The sequence below is a fragment of the Lissotriton vulgaris genome, chromosome 1_1 (assembly GCF_964263255.1).
Source record: "Lissotriton vulgaris chromosome 1_1, aLisVul1.2, whole genome shotgun sequence".
Classification (NCBI taxonomy): domain Eukaryota; kingdom Metazoa; phylum Chordata; class Amphibia; order Caudata; family Salamandridae; genus Lissotriton; species Lissotriton vulgaris.
The window spans coordinates 200541188-200553868 of NC_141685.1; the positions used below are offsets into that span (position 1 = coordinate 200541188).

A 12681-nucleotide genomic window follows, 5' to 3' on the forward strand; every position below is an offset into this window, starting at 1 on the left:
TGTGAGCACACCATGTGAAGCATTGGTGGTTCAGTGGTAGAATTCTCGCCTGCCACGCGGGAGGCCCGGGTTCGATTCCCGGCCAATGCAAGGTTGCTTTCTTTTGACTTTGTTTTCGAAATGATATATATGAACTCAGTGGGGAATAAAATGGTAAGCAGTGACCCCGACGTGATTTGAACACGCAACCTTCTGATCTGGAGTCAGACGCGCTACCGTTGCGCCACGAGGTCCTTACACTTGCAGCCTTCGATGCCAGATGAACAAATGCTGTGGGCCTTTTGACTTATTTTCCTCTGCTTATATGCCTACGGTTTTATTACAGGGCTTGGCCTTTTGTTTTCTATCCTAATTATTGAAATTGACTGCAGGTGCAGTGAGAACGCTGAGGATTGAACTATTCAGGGAAAGGATCGCACGCAGGAAAGAGCAAAGGTACGTATCTGTGTTTCATGCAGACAAAAGGCTACGTCCCTGGGTGGGCTTGAACCACCAACCTTTCGGTTAACAGTCGAACGCGCTAACCGATTGCGCCACAGAGACTATTGACTGTATACATTTCCTGAGACTCAATATATGTCTTGACATGTGTGCGCCTGCCTGGAGCTTGTATTATATAAGGCGTCTTTATGCCATACAGCATTTGTCATTTGCTTAGTGTCTTGTTACTGTTGTAATTTATGATGTGTAGACTACTGTCTAATGGTGTTAGAGCCAGTATTACTACCGGTCACAGTGCATGAGACTCATACATGACTTTTCTCTTTGCCTGCTTAGCGTAGCTCCCTGCTCCTCTGTTTGCGTGCTACCAGCCCGTGAGGCGTGTGTCTTGCCCATCCCATCTTCACTGTGTTATGTTGGACTTGTCTTCTCTGTGAGCAGAGTCTCCTTCCCAGAGCAGGTGCTTTCTCTGAACTCTTGGCTTGTAAGACTGCTGGGAAAGGCCCTCCCTAGCCCCTCAGTCAGATAGATACATTTACCTGCAGAGCTCAGCTTGGGAGAAAGAGATTAGGCAGAGAGCACATAGGGGAAGGCCCACAGAGCACACTTTATTTTACATAAAAGCTCGGGCTTGTGGGAGGACAGGGACATGAGGGTTCTCATGGAAAGAAATCCCAGGAGTATTGATGGCTAGGCCCTGAAACACAACAATCCCGGAATGGCCAGGCACAAGATGCCTCTGCAATAGGCCTGACCCTAGGCTTCCGGAGTTCTTGATCTCCAGAGGCTCCAGTGATCTAAGCCCGACCAGGGCTGTGCCCGACCAGGGCGCGTTGGAATGGCGTTAGGGACGCGTAAAGGGGCGCAGGGCGCAGAACTCTGCCCTTTTCACCCCAGCATTTTGGGGAGGACACAGAATCTGGCAAAGCCAGTGGGAAGGATTTTCCAGGAGGAGAGTTCAGTGACATGATCTGAAACACAATAGTGCTGGTGATCTGGCGGGTGCATTCTGTGAGCCACTTCTGTCAGGAGCAGCCTGCCATCATGCCCTGATAACCACAACTCTAGTACCAAGCCAGTGACCTCAGCAAATGCAAAGACATTATTACTTATAGTCTCCTGCATCTGATTCTTGCCATCATCATGTGAAACGTTGGCGTTATCATGTCTGCTGCGCACACTTTGTTCATATGTGTACAATTTAAGTGTGTGAACCTGACCACTGTCTTGGACAGAGCTCTTGCTGTGAACACACCATGTGAAGCATTGGTGGGTCAGTGGTAGAATTCTCGCCTGCCACGCGGGAGTCCCGGGTTCGATTCCCGGCCAATGCAAGGTTGTTTTCTTTTGACTTTGTTTTCAAAATGATATATATGAACTCAGTGGGGAATAAAATGGTAAGCAGTGACCCCGACGTGATTTGAACACGCAACCTTCTGATCTGGAGTCAGACGCGCTACCGTTGCGCCACGAGGTCCTTACACTTGCAGCCTTCGATGCCAGATGAACAAATGCTGTGGGCCTTTTGACTTATTTTCCTCTGCTTATATGCCTACGGTTGTATTACAGGGCTTGGCCTTTTGTTTTCTATCCTAATTATTGAAATTGACTGCAGGTGCAGTGAGAACGCTGAGGATTGAACTATTCAGGGAAAGGATCGCACGCAGGAAAGAGCAAAGGTACGTATCTGTGTTTCATGCAGACAAAAGGCTACGTCCCTGGGTGGGCTTGAACCACCAACCTTTCGGTTAACAGCCGAACGCGCTAACCGATTGCGCCACAGAGACTATTGACTGTATACATTTCCTGAGACTCAATATATGTCTTGACATGTGTGCGCCTGCCTGGAGCTTGTATTATATAAGGCGTCTTTATGCCATACAGCATTTGTCATTTGCTTAGTGTCTTGTTACTGTTGTAATTTATGATGTGTAGACTACTGTCTAATGGTGTTAGAGCCAGTATTACTACCGGTCACAGTGCATGAGACTCATACATGACTTTTCTCTTTGCCTGCTTAGCGTAGCTCCCTGCTCCTCTGTTTGCGTGCTACCAGCCCGTGAGGCGTGTGTCTTGCCCATCCCATCTTCACTGTGTTATGTTGGACTTGTCTTCTCTGTGAGCAGAGTCTCCTTCCCAGAGCAGGTGCTTTCTCTGAACTCTTGGCTTGTAAGACTGCTGGGAAAGGCCCTCCCTAGCCCCTCAGTCAGATAGATACATTTACCTGCAGAGCTCAGCTTGGGAGAAAGAGATTAGGCAGAGAGCACATAGGGGAAGGCCCACAGAGCACACTTTATTTTACATAAAAGCTCGGGCTTGTGGGAGGACAGGGACATGAGGGTTCTCATGGAAAGAAATCCCAGGAGTATTGATGGCTAGGCCCTGAAACACAACAATCCCGGAATGGCCAGGCACAAGATGCCTCTGCAATAGGCCTGACCCTAGGCTTCCGGAGTTCTTGATCTCCAGAGGCTCCAGTGATCTAAGCCCGACCAGGGCTGTGCCCGACCAGGGCGCGTTGGGATGGCGTTAGGGACGCGTAAAGGGGCGCAGGGCGCAGAACTCTGCCCGTTTCACCCCAGCATTTTGGGGAGGACACAGAATCTGGCAAAGCCAGTGGGAAGGATTTTCCAGGAGGAGAGTTCAGTGACATGATCTGAAACACAATAGTGCTGGTGATCTGGCGGGTGCATTCTGTGAGCCACTTCTGTCAGGAGCAGCCTGCCATCATGCCCTGATAACCACAACTCTAGTACCAAGCCAGTGACCTCAGCAAATGCAAAGACATTATTACTTATAGTCTCCTGCATCTGATTCTTGCCATCATCATGTGAAACGTTGGCGTTATCATGTCTGCTGCGCACACTTTGTTCATATGTGTACAATTTAAGTGTGTGAACCTGACCACTGTCTTGGACAGAGCTCTTGCTGTAAACACACCATGTGAAGCATTGGTGGTTCAGTGGTAGAATTCTCGCCTGCCACGCGGGAGGCCCGGGTTCGATTCCCGGCCAATGCAAGGTTGCTTTCTTTTGACTTTGTTTTCGAAATGATATATATGAACTCAGTGGGGAATAAAATGGTAAGCAGTGACCCCGACGTGATTTGAACACGCAACCTTCTGATCTGGAGTCAGACGCGCTACCGTTGCGCCACGAGGTCCTTACACTTGCAGCCTTTGATGCCAGATGAACAAATGCTGTGGGCCTTTTGACTTATTTTCCTCTGCTTATATGCCTACGGTTGTATTACAGGGCTTGGCCTTTTGTTTTCTATCCTAATTATTGAAATTGACTGCAGGTGCAGTGAGAACGCTGAGGATTGAACTATTCAGGGAAAGGATCGCACGCAGGAAAGAGCAAAGGTACGTATCTGTGTTTCATGCAGACAAAAGGCTACGTCCCTGGGTGGGCTTGAACCACCAACCTTTCGGTTAACAGCCAAACGCGCTAACCGATTGCGCCACAGAGACTATTGACTGTATACATTTCCTGAGACTCAATATATGTCTTGACATGTGTGCGCCTGCCTGGAGCTTGTATTATATAAGGCGTCTTTATGCCATACAGCATTTGTCATTTGCTTAGTGTCTTGTTACTGTTGTAATTTATGATGTGTAGACTACTGTCTAATGGTGTTAGAGCCAGTATTACTACCGGTCACAGTGCATGAGACTCATTCATGACTTTTCTCTTTGCCTGCTTAGCGTAGCTCCCTGCTCCTCTGTTTGCGTGCTACCAGTCCGTGAGGCGTGTGTCTTGCCCATCCCATCTTCACTGTGTTATGTTGGACTTGTCTTCTCTGTGAGCAGAGTCTCCTTCCCAGAGCAGGTGCTTTCTCTGAACTCTTGGCTTGTAAGACTGCTGGGAAAGGCCCTCCCTAGCCCCTCAGTCAGATAGATACATTTACCTGCAGAGCTCAGCTTGGGAGAAAGAGATTAGGCAGAGAGCACATAGGGGAAGGCCCACAGAGCACACTTTATTTTACATAAAAGCTCGGGCTTGTGGGAGGACAGGGACATGAGGGTTCTCATGGAAAGAAATCCCAGGAGTATTGATGGCTAGGCCCTGAAACACAACAATCCCGGAATGGCCAGGCACAAGATGCCTCTGCAATAGGCCTGACCCTAGGCTTCCGGAGTTCTTGATTTCCAGAGGCTCCAGTGATCTAAGCCCGACCAGGGCTGTGCCCGACCAGGGCGCGATGGGAGCGCGTTAGGGACGCGTAAAGGGGCGCAGGGCGCAGAACTCTGCCCGTTTCACCCCAGCATTTTGGGGAGGACACAGAATCTGGCAAAGCCAGTGGGAAGGATTTTCCAGGAGGAGAGTTCAGTGACATGATCTGAAACACAATAGTGCTGGTGATCTGGCGGGTGCATTCTGTGAGCCACTTCTGTCAGGAGCAGCCTGCCATCATGCCCTGATAACCACAACTCTAGTACCAAGCCAGTGACCTCAGCAAATGCAAAGACATTATTACTTATAGTCTCCTGCATCTGATTCTTGCCATCATCATGTGAAACGTTGGCGTTATCATGTCTGCTGCGCACACTTTGTTCATATGTGTACAATTTAAGTGTGTGAACCTGACCACTGTCTTAGACAGAGCTCTGCCTATGAACACACCATGTGAAGCATTGGTGGTTCAGTGGTAGAATTCTCGCCTGCCACGCGGGAGGCCCGGGTTCGATTCCCGGCCAATGCAAGGTTGCTTTCTTTTGACTTTGTTTTCGAAATGATATATATTAACTCAGTGGGGAATAAAATGGTAAGCAGTGCCCCCGACGTGATTTGAACACGCAACCTTCTGATCTGGAGTCAGACGCGCTACCGTTGCGCCACGAGGTCCTTACACTTGCAGCCTTTGATGCCAGATGAACAAATGCTGTGGGCCTTTTGACTTATTTTCCTCTGCTTATATGCCTACGGTTGTATTACAGGGCTTGGCCTGTTGTTTTCTATCCTAATTATTGAAATTGACTGCAGGTGCAGTGAGAACGCTGAGGATTGAACTATTCAGGGAAAGGATCGCACGCAGGAAAGAGCAAAGGTACGTATCTGTGTTTCATGCAGACAAAAGGCTACGTCCCTGGGTGGGCTTGAACCACCAACCTTTCGGTTAACAGCCGAACGCGCTAACCGATTGCGCCACAGAGACTATTGACTGTATACATTTCCTGAGACTCAATATATGTCTTGACATGTGTGCGCCTGCCTGGAGCTTGTATTATATAAGGCGTCTTTATGCCATACAGCATTTGTCATTTGCTTAGTGTCTTGTTACTGTTGTAATTTATGATGTGTAGACTACTGTCTAATGGTGTTAGAGCCAGTATTACTACCGGTCACAGTGCATGAGACTCATACATGACTTTTCTCTTTGCCTGCTTAGCGTAGCTCCCTGCTCCTCTGTTTGCGTGCTACCAGCCCGTGAGGCGTGTGTCTTGCCCATCCCATCTTCACTGTGTTATGTTGGACTTGTCTTCTCTGTGAGCAGAGTCTCCTTCCCAGAGCAGGTGCTTTCTCTGAACTCTTGGCTTGTAAGACTGCTGGGAAAGGCCCTCCCTAGCCCCTCAGTCAGATAGATACATTTACCTGCAGAGCTCAGCTTGGGAGAAAGAGATTAGGCAGAGAGCACATAGGGGAAGGCCCACAGAGCACACTTTATTTTACATAAAAGCTCGGGCTTGTGGGAGGACAGGGACATGAGGGTTCTCATGGAAAGAAATCCCAGGAGTATTGATGGCTAGGCCCTGAAACACAACAATCCCGGAATGGCCAGGCACAAGATGCCTCTGCAATAGGCCTGACCCTAGGCTTCCGGAGTTCTTGATCTCCAGAGGCTCCAGTGATCTAAGCCCGACCAGGGCTGTGCCCGACCAGGGCGCGTTGGGATGGCGTTAGGGACGCGTAAAGGGGCGCAGGGCGCAGAACTCTGCCCGTTTCACCCCAGCATTTTGGGGAGGACACAGAATCTGGCAAAGCCAGTGGGAAGGATTTTCCAGGAGGAGAGTTCAGTGACATGATCTGAAACACAATAGTGCTGGTGATCTGGCGGGTGCATTCTGTGAGCCACTTCTGTCAGGAGCAGCCTGCCATCATGCCCTGATAACCACAACTCTAGTACCAAGCCAGTGACCTCAGCAAATGCAAAGACATTATTACTTATAGTCTCCTGCATCTGATTCTTGCCATCATCATGTGAAACGTTGGCGTTATCATGTCTGCTGCGCACACTTTGTTCATATGTGTACAATTTAAGTGTGTGAACCTGACCACTGTCTTGGACAGAGCTCTTGCTGTGAACACACCATGTGAAGCATTGGTGGTTCAGTGGTAGAATTCTCGCCTGCCACGCGGGAGGCCCGGGTTCGATTCCCGGCCAATGCAAGGTTGCTTTCTTTTGACTTTGTTTTCGAAATGATATATATGAACTCAGTGGGGAATAAAATGGTAAGCAGTGACCCCGACGTGATTTGAACACGCAACCTTCTGATCTGGAGTCAGACGCGCTACCGTTGGGCCACGAGGTCCTTACACTTGCAGCCTTCGATGCCAGATGAACAAATGCTGTGGGCCTTTTGACTTATTTTCCTCTGCTTATATGCCTACGGTTGTATTACAGGGCTTGGCCTTTTGTTTTCTATCCTAATTATTGAAATTGACTGCAGGTGCAGTGAGAACGCTGAGGATTGAACTATTCAGGGAAAGGATCGCACGCAGGAAAGAGCAAAGGTACGTATCTGTGTTTCATGCAGAAAAAAGGCTACGTCCCTGGGTGGGCGTGAACCACCAACCTTTCGGTTAACAGCCGAACACGCTAACCGATTGCGCCACAGAGACTATTGACTGTATACATTTCCTGAGACTCAATATATGTCTTGACATGTGTGCGCCTGCCTGGAGCTTGTATTATATAAGGCGTCTTTATGCCATACAGCATTTGTCATTTGCTTAGTGTCTTGTTACTGTTGTAATTTATGATGTGTAGACTACTGTCTAATGGTGTTAGAGCCAGTATTACTACCGGTCACAGTGAATGAGACTCATACATGACTTTTCTCTTTGCCTGCTTAGCGTAGCTCCCTGCTCCTCTGTTTGCGTGCTACCAGCCCGTGAGGCGTGTGTCTTGCCCATCCCATCTTCACTGTGTTATGTTGGACTTGTCTTCTCTGTGAGCAGAGTCTCCTTCCCAGAGCAGGTGCTTTCTCTGAACTCTTGGCTTGTAAGACTGCTGGGAAAGGCCCTCCCTAGCCCCTCAGTCAGATAGATACATTTACCTGCAGAGCTCAGCTTGGGAGAAAGAGATTAGGCAGAGAGCACATAGGGGAAGGCCCACAGAGCACACTTTATTTTACATAAAAGCTCGGGCTTGTGGGAGGACAGGGGCATGAGGGTTCTCATGGAAAGAAATCCCAGGAGTATTGATGGCTAGGCCCTGAAACACAACAATCCCGGAATGGCCAGGCACAAGATGCCTCTGCAATAGGCCTGACCCTAGGCTTCCGGAGTTCTTGATCTCCAGAGGCTCCAGTGATCTAAGCCCGACCAGGGCTGTGCCCGACCAGGGCGCGTTGGGATGGCGTTAGGGACGCGTAAAGGGGCGCAGGGCGCAGAACTCTGCCCGTTTCACCCCAGCATTTTGGGGAGGACACAGAATCTGGCAAAGCCAGTGGGAAGGATTTTCCAGGAGGAGAGTTCAGTGACATGATCTGAAACACAACAGTGCTGGTGATCTGGTGGGTGCATTCTGTGAGCCACTTCTGTCAGGAGCAGCCTGCCATCATGCCCTGATAACCACAACTCTAGTACCAAGCCAGTGACCTCAGCAAATGCAAAGACATTATTACTTATAGTCTCCTGCATCTGATTCTTGACATCATCATGTGAAACGTTGGCGTTATCATGTCTGCTGCGCACACTTTGTTCATATGTGTACACTTTAAGTGTGTGAACCTGACCACTGTCTTGGACAGAGCTCTTGCTGTGAACACACCATGTGAAGCATTGGTGGTTCAGTGGTAGAATTCTCGCCTGCCACGCGGGAGGCCCGGGTTCGATTCCCGGCCAATGCAAGGTTGCTTTCTTTTGACTTTGTTTTCGAAATGATATATCTGAACTCAGTGGGGAATAAAATGGTAAGCAGTGACCCCGACGTGATTTGAACACGCAACCTTCTGATCTGGAGTCAGACGCGCTACCGTTGCGCCACGAGGTCCTTACACTTGCAGCCTTCGATGCCAGATGAACAAATGCTGTGGGCCTTTTGACTTATTTTCCTCTGCTTATATGCCTACGGTTGTATTACAGGGCTTGGCCTTTTGTTTTCTATCCTAATTATTGAAATTGACTGCAGGTGCAGTGAGAACGCTGAGGATTGAACTATTCAGGGAAAGGATCGCACGCAGGAAAGAGCAAATCTGTGTTTCATGCAGACAAAAGGCAACGTCCCTGGGTGGGCTTGAACCACCAACCTTTCGGTTAACAGCCGAACGCGCTAACCGATTGCGCCACAGAGACTATTGACTGTATACATTTCCTGAGACTCAATATATGTCTTGACATGTGTGCGCCTGCTTGGAGCTTGTATTATATAAGGCGTCTTTATGCCATACAGCATTTGTCATTTGCTTAGTGTCTTGTTACTGTTGTAATTTATGATGTGTAGACTACTGTCTAATGGTGTTAGAGCCAGTATTACTACCGGTCACAGTGCATGAGACTCATACATGACTTTTCTCTTTGCCTACTTAGCGTAGCTCCCTGCTCCTCTGTTTGCGTGCTACCAGCCCGTGAGGCGTGTGTCTTGCCCATCCCATCTTCACTGTGTTATGTTGGACTTGTCTTTTCTGTGAGCAGAGTCTCCTTCCCAGAGCAGGTGCTTTCTCTGAACTCTTGGCTTGTAAGACTGCTGGGAAAGGCCCTCCCTAGCCCCTCAGTCAGATAGATACATTTACCTGCAGAGCTCAGCTTGGGAGAAAGAGATTAGGCAGAGAGCACATAGGGGAAGGCCCACAGAGCACACTTTATTTTACATAAAAGCTCGGGCTTGTGGGAGGACAGGGACATGAGGGTTCTCCTGGAAAGAAATCCCAGGAGTATTGATGGCTAGGCCCTGAAACACAACAATCCCGGAATGGCCAGGCACAAGATGCCTCTGCAATAGGCCTGACCCTAGGCTTCCGGAGTTCTTGATCTCCAGAGGCTCCAGTGATCTAAGCCCGACCAGGGCGCGTTGGGATGGCATTAGGGACGCGTAAAGGGGCGCAGGGCGCAGAACTCTGCCCGTTTCACCCCAGCATTTTGGGGAGGACACAGAATCTGGCAAAGCCAGTGGGAAGGATTTTCCAGGAGGAGAGTTCAGTGACATGATCTGAAACACAATAGTGCTGGTGATCTGGCGGGTGCATTCTGTGAGCCACTTCTGTCAGGAGCAGCCTGCCATCATGCCCTGATAACCACAACTCTAGTACCAAGCCAGTGACCTCAGCAAATGCAAAGACATTATTACTTATAGTCTCCTGCATCTGATTCTTGCCATCATCATGTGAAACGTTGGCGTTATCATGTCTGCTGCGCACACTTTGTTCATATGTGTACAATTTAAGTGTGTGAACCTGACCACTGTCTTGGACAGAGCTCTTGCTGTGAACACACCATGTGAAGCATTGGTGGTTCAGTGGTAGAATTCTCGCCTGCCACGCGGGAGGCCCGGGTTCGATTCCCGGCCAATGCAAGGTTGCTTTCTTTTGACTTTGTTTTCGAAATGATATATATGAACTCAGTGGGGAATAAAACAGTAAGCAGTGACCCCGACGTGATTTGAACACGCAACCTTCTGATCTGGAGTCAGACGCGCTACCGTTGCGCCACGAGGTCCTTACACTTGCAGCCTTCGATGCCAGATGATCAAATGCTGTGGGCCTGTGGGCCTTTTGACTTATTTTCCTCTGCTTATATGCCTACGGTTGTATTACAGGGCTTGGCCTTTTGTTTTCTATCCTAATTATTGAAATTGACTGCAGGTGCAGTGAGAACGCTGAGGATTGAACTATTCAGGGAAAGGATCGCACGCAGGAAAGAGCAAAGGTACGTATCTGTGTTTCATGCAGACAAAAGGCTACGTCCCTGGGTGGGCTTGAACCACCAACCTTTCGGTTAACAGCCGAACGCACTAACCGATTGCGCCACAGAGACTATTGACTGTATACATTTCCTGAGACTCAATATATGTCTTGACATGTGTGCGCCTGCCTGGAGCTTGTATTATATAAGGCGTCTTTATGCCATACAGCATTTGTCATTTGCTTAGTGTCTTGTTACTGTTGTAATTTATGATGTGTAGACTACTGTCTAATGGTGTTAGAGCCAGTATTACTACCGGTCACAGTGCATGAGACTCATACATGACTTTTCTCTTTGCCTGCTTAGCGTAGCTCCCTGCTCCTCTGTTTGCGTGCTACCAGCCCGTGAGGCGTGTGTCTTGCCCATCCCATCTTCACTGTGTTATGTTGGACTTGTCTTCTCTGTGAGCAGAGTCTCCTTCCCAGAGCAGGTGCTTTCTCTGAACTCTTGGCTTGTAAGACTGCTGGGAAAGGCCCTCCCTAGCCCCTCAGTCAGATAGATACATTTACCTGCAGAGCTCAGCTTGGGAGAAAGAGATTAGGCAGAGAGCACATAGGGGAAGGCCCACAGAGCACACTTTATTTTACATAAAAGCTCGGGATTGTGGGAGGACAGGGACATGAGGGTTCTCATGGAAAGAAATCCCAGGAGTATTGATGGCTAGGCCCTGAAACACAACAATCCCGGAATGGCCAGGCACAAGATGCCTCTGCAATAGGCCTGACCCTAGGCTTCCGGAGTTCTTGATCTCCAGAGGCTCCAGTGATCTAAGCCCGACCAGGGCTGTGCCCGACCAGGGCGCGTTGGGATGGCGTTAGGGACGCGTAAAGGGGCGCAGGGCGCAGAACTCTGCCCGTTTCACCCCAGCATTTTGGGGAGGACACAGAATCTGGCAAAGCCAGTGGGAAGGATTTTCCAGGAGGAGAGTTCAGTGACATGATCTGAAACACAATAGTGCTGGTGATCTGGCGGGTGCATTCTGTGAGCCACTTCTGTCAGGAGCAGCCTGCCATCATGCCCTGATAACCACAACTCTAGTACCAAGCCAGTGACCTCAGCAAATGCAAAGACATTATTACTTATAGTCTCCTGCATCTGATTCTTGCCTTCATCATGTGAAACGTTGGCGTTATCATGTCTGCTGCGCACACTTTGTTCATATGTGTACAATTTAAGTGTGTGAACCTGACCACTGTCTTGGACAGAGCTCTTGCTGTGAACACACCATGTGAAGCATTGGTGGTTCAGTGGTAGAATTCTCGCCTGCCACGCAGGAGGCCCGGGTTCGATTCCCGGCCAATGCAAGGTTGCTTTCTTTTGACTTTGTTTTCGAAATGATATATATGAACTCAGTGGGGAATAAAATGGTAAGCAGTGACCCCGACGTGATTTGAACACGCAACCTTCTGATCTGGAGTCAGACGCGCTACCGTTGCGCCACGAGGTCCTTACACTTGCAGCCTTCGATGCCAGATGAACAAATGCTGTGGGCCTTTTGACTTATTTTCCTCTGCTTATATGCCTACGGTTGTATTACAGGGCTTGGCCTTTTGTTTTCTATCCTAATTATTGAAATTGACTGCAGGTGCAGTGAGAACGCTGAGGATTGAACTATTCAGGGAAAGGATCGCACGCAGGAAAGAGCAAATCTGTGTTTCATGCAGACAAAAGGCAACGTCCCTGGGTGGGCTTGAACCACCAACCTTTCGGTTAACAGCCGAACGCGCTAACCGATTGCGCCACAGAGACTATTGACTGTATACATTTCCTGAGACTCAATATATGTCTTGACATGTGTGCGCCTGCTTGGAGCTTGTATTATATAAGGCGTCTTTATGCCATACAGCATTTGTCATTTGCTTAGTGTCTTGTTACTGTTGTAATTTATGATGTGTAGACTACTGTCTAATGGTGTTAGAGCCAGTATTACTACCGGTCACAGTGCATGAGACTCATACATGACTTTTCTCTTTGCCTGCTTAGCGTAGCTCCCTGCTCCTCTGTTTGCGTGCTACCAGCCCGTGAGGCGTGTGTCTTGCCCATCCCATCTTCACTGTGTTATGTTGGACTTGTCTTTTCTGTGAGCAGAGTCTCCTTCCCAGAGCAGGTGCTTTCT

The 12681-nt window shown here is 49.0% G+C and overlaps 24 non-coding genes across 24 annotated transcripts; 8 read left to right on the forward strand and 16 right to left on the reverse strand.

Moving 5' to 3' along the window:
* Window positions 1–19: 19 nt before the first annotated feature.
* On the forward strand, window positions 20–90 carry TRNAG-GCC (transfer RNA glycine (anticodon GCC)). The gene has a single exon. It is a non-coding gene; the product is annotated as a tRNA-Gly (tRNA).
* A 71-nt stretch (window positions 91–161) lies between these two features.
* On the reverse strand, window positions 162–233 carry TRNAW-CCA (transfer RNA tryptophan (anticodon CCA)). Its single transcript has one exon. It is a non-coding gene; the product is annotated as a tRNA-Trp (tRNA).
* Window positions 234–469: 236 nt separating this feature from the next.
* On the reverse strand, window positions 470–543 carry TRNAN-GUU (transfer RNA asparagine (anticodon GUU)). Its single transcript has one exon. It is a non-coding gene; the product is annotated as a tRNA-Asn (tRNA).
* A 1161-nt stretch (window positions 544–1704) lies between these two features.
* TRNAG-GCC (transfer RNA glycine (anticodon GCC)) lies at window positions 1705–1775 on the forward strand. The gene has a single exon. It is a non-coding gene; the product is annotated as a tRNA-Gly (tRNA).
* Window positions 1776–1846: 71 nt separating this feature from the next.
* TRNAW-CCA (transfer RNA tryptophan (anticodon CCA)) lies at window positions 1847–1918 on the reverse strand. The gene has a single exon. It is a non-coding gene; the product is annotated as a tRNA-Trp (tRNA).
* A 236-nt stretch (window positions 1919–2154) lies between these two features.
* TRNAN-GUU (transfer RNA asparagine (anticodon GUU)) lies at window positions 2155–2228 on the reverse strand. The gene has a single exon. It is a non-coding gene; the product is annotated as a tRNA-Asn (tRNA).
* A 1161-nt stretch (window positions 2229–3389) lies between these two features.
* Window positions 3390–3460, forward strand: TRNAG-GCC (transfer RNA glycine (anticodon GCC)). Its single transcript has one exon. It is a non-coding gene; the product is annotated as a tRNA-Gly (tRNA).
* Window positions 3461–3531: 71 nt separating this feature from the next.
* Window positions 3532–3603, reverse strand: TRNAW-CCA (transfer RNA tryptophan (anticodon CCA)). The gene has a single exon. It is a non-coding gene; the product is annotated as a tRNA-Trp (tRNA).
* Window positions 3604–3839: 236 nt separating this feature from the next.
* Window positions 3840–3913, reverse strand: TRNAN-GUU (transfer RNA asparagine (anticodon GUU)). Its single transcript has one exon. It is a non-coding gene; the product is annotated as a tRNA-Asn (tRNA).
* Window positions 3914–5074: 1161 nt separating this feature from the next.
* Window positions 5075–5145, forward strand: TRNAG-GCC (transfer RNA glycine (anticodon GCC)). The gene has a single exon. It is a non-coding gene; the product is annotated as a tRNA-Gly (tRNA).
* Window positions 5146–5216: 71 nt separating this feature from the next.
* On the reverse strand, window positions 5217–5288 carry TRNAW-CCA (transfer RNA tryptophan (anticodon CCA)). Its single transcript has one exon. It is a non-coding gene; the product is annotated as a tRNA-Trp (tRNA).
* Window positions 5289–5524: 236 nt separating this feature from the next.
* On the reverse strand, window positions 5525–5598 carry TRNAN-GUU (transfer RNA asparagine (anticodon GUU)). The gene has a single exon. It is a non-coding gene; the product is annotated as a tRNA-Asn (tRNA).
* Window positions 5599–6759: 1161 nt separating this feature from the next.
* TRNAG-GCC (transfer RNA glycine (anticodon GCC)) lies at window positions 6760–6830 on the forward strand. Its single transcript has one exon. It is a non-coding gene; the product is annotated as a tRNA-Gly (tRNA).
* A 71-nt stretch (window positions 6831–6901) lies between these two features.
* Window positions 6902–6973, reverse strand: TRNAW-CCA (transfer RNA tryptophan (anticodon CCA)). The gene has a single exon. It is a non-coding gene; the product is annotated as a tRNA-Trp (tRNA).
* Window positions 6974–7209: 236 nt separating this feature from the next.
* On the reverse strand, window positions 7210–7283 carry TRNAN-GUU (transfer RNA asparagine (anticodon GUU)). The gene has a single exon. It is a non-coding gene; the product is annotated as a tRNA-Asn (tRNA).
* A 1161-nt stretch (window positions 7284–8444) lies between these two features.
* TRNAG-GCC (transfer RNA glycine (anticodon GCC)) lies at window positions 8445–8515 on the forward strand. The gene has a single exon. It is a non-coding gene; the product is annotated as a tRNA-Gly (tRNA).
* Window positions 8516–8586: 71 nt separating this feature from the next.
* TRNAW-CCA (transfer RNA tryptophan (anticodon CCA)) lies at window positions 8587–8658 on the reverse strand. Its single transcript has one exon. It is a non-coding gene; the product is annotated as a tRNA-Trp (tRNA).
* Window positions 8659–8886: 228 nt separating this feature from the next.
* TRNAN-GUU (transfer RNA asparagine (anticodon GUU)) lies at window positions 8887–8960 on the reverse strand. Its single transcript has one exon. It is a non-coding gene; the product is annotated as a tRNA-Asn (tRNA).
* Window positions 8961–10105: 1145 nt separating this feature from the next.
* On the forward strand, window positions 10106–10176 carry TRNAG-GCC (transfer RNA glycine (anticodon GCC)). The gene has a single exon. It is a non-coding gene; the product is annotated as a tRNA-Gly (tRNA).
* Window positions 10177–10247: 71 nt separating this feature from the next.
* TRNAW-CCA (transfer RNA tryptophan (anticodon CCA)) lies at window positions 10248–10319 on the reverse strand. Its single transcript has one exon. It is a non-coding gene; the product is annotated as a tRNA-Trp (tRNA).
* A 244-nt stretch (window positions 10320–10563) lies between these two features.
* Window positions 10564–10637, reverse strand: TRNAN-GUU (transfer RNA asparagine (anticodon GUU)). Its single transcript has one exon. It is a non-coding gene; the product is annotated as a tRNA-Asn (tRNA).
* Window positions 10638–11798: 1161 nt separating this feature from the next.
* Window positions 11799–11869, forward strand: TRNAG-GCC (transfer RNA glycine (anticodon GCC)). The gene has a single exon. It is a non-coding gene; the product is annotated as a tRNA-Gly (tRNA).
* A 71-nt stretch (window positions 11870–11940) lies between these two features.
* TRNAW-CCA (transfer RNA tryptophan (anticodon CCA)) lies at window positions 11941–12012 on the reverse strand. The gene has a single exon. It is a non-coding gene; the product is annotated as a tRNA-Trp (tRNA).
* A 228-nt stretch (window positions 12013–12240) lies between these two features.
* On the reverse strand, window positions 12241–12314 carry TRNAN-GUU (transfer RNA asparagine (anticodon GUU)). The gene has a single exon. It is a non-coding gene; the product is annotated as a tRNA-Asn (tRNA).
* Between the last annotated feature and the right edge of the window lie 367 nt (window positions 12315–12681).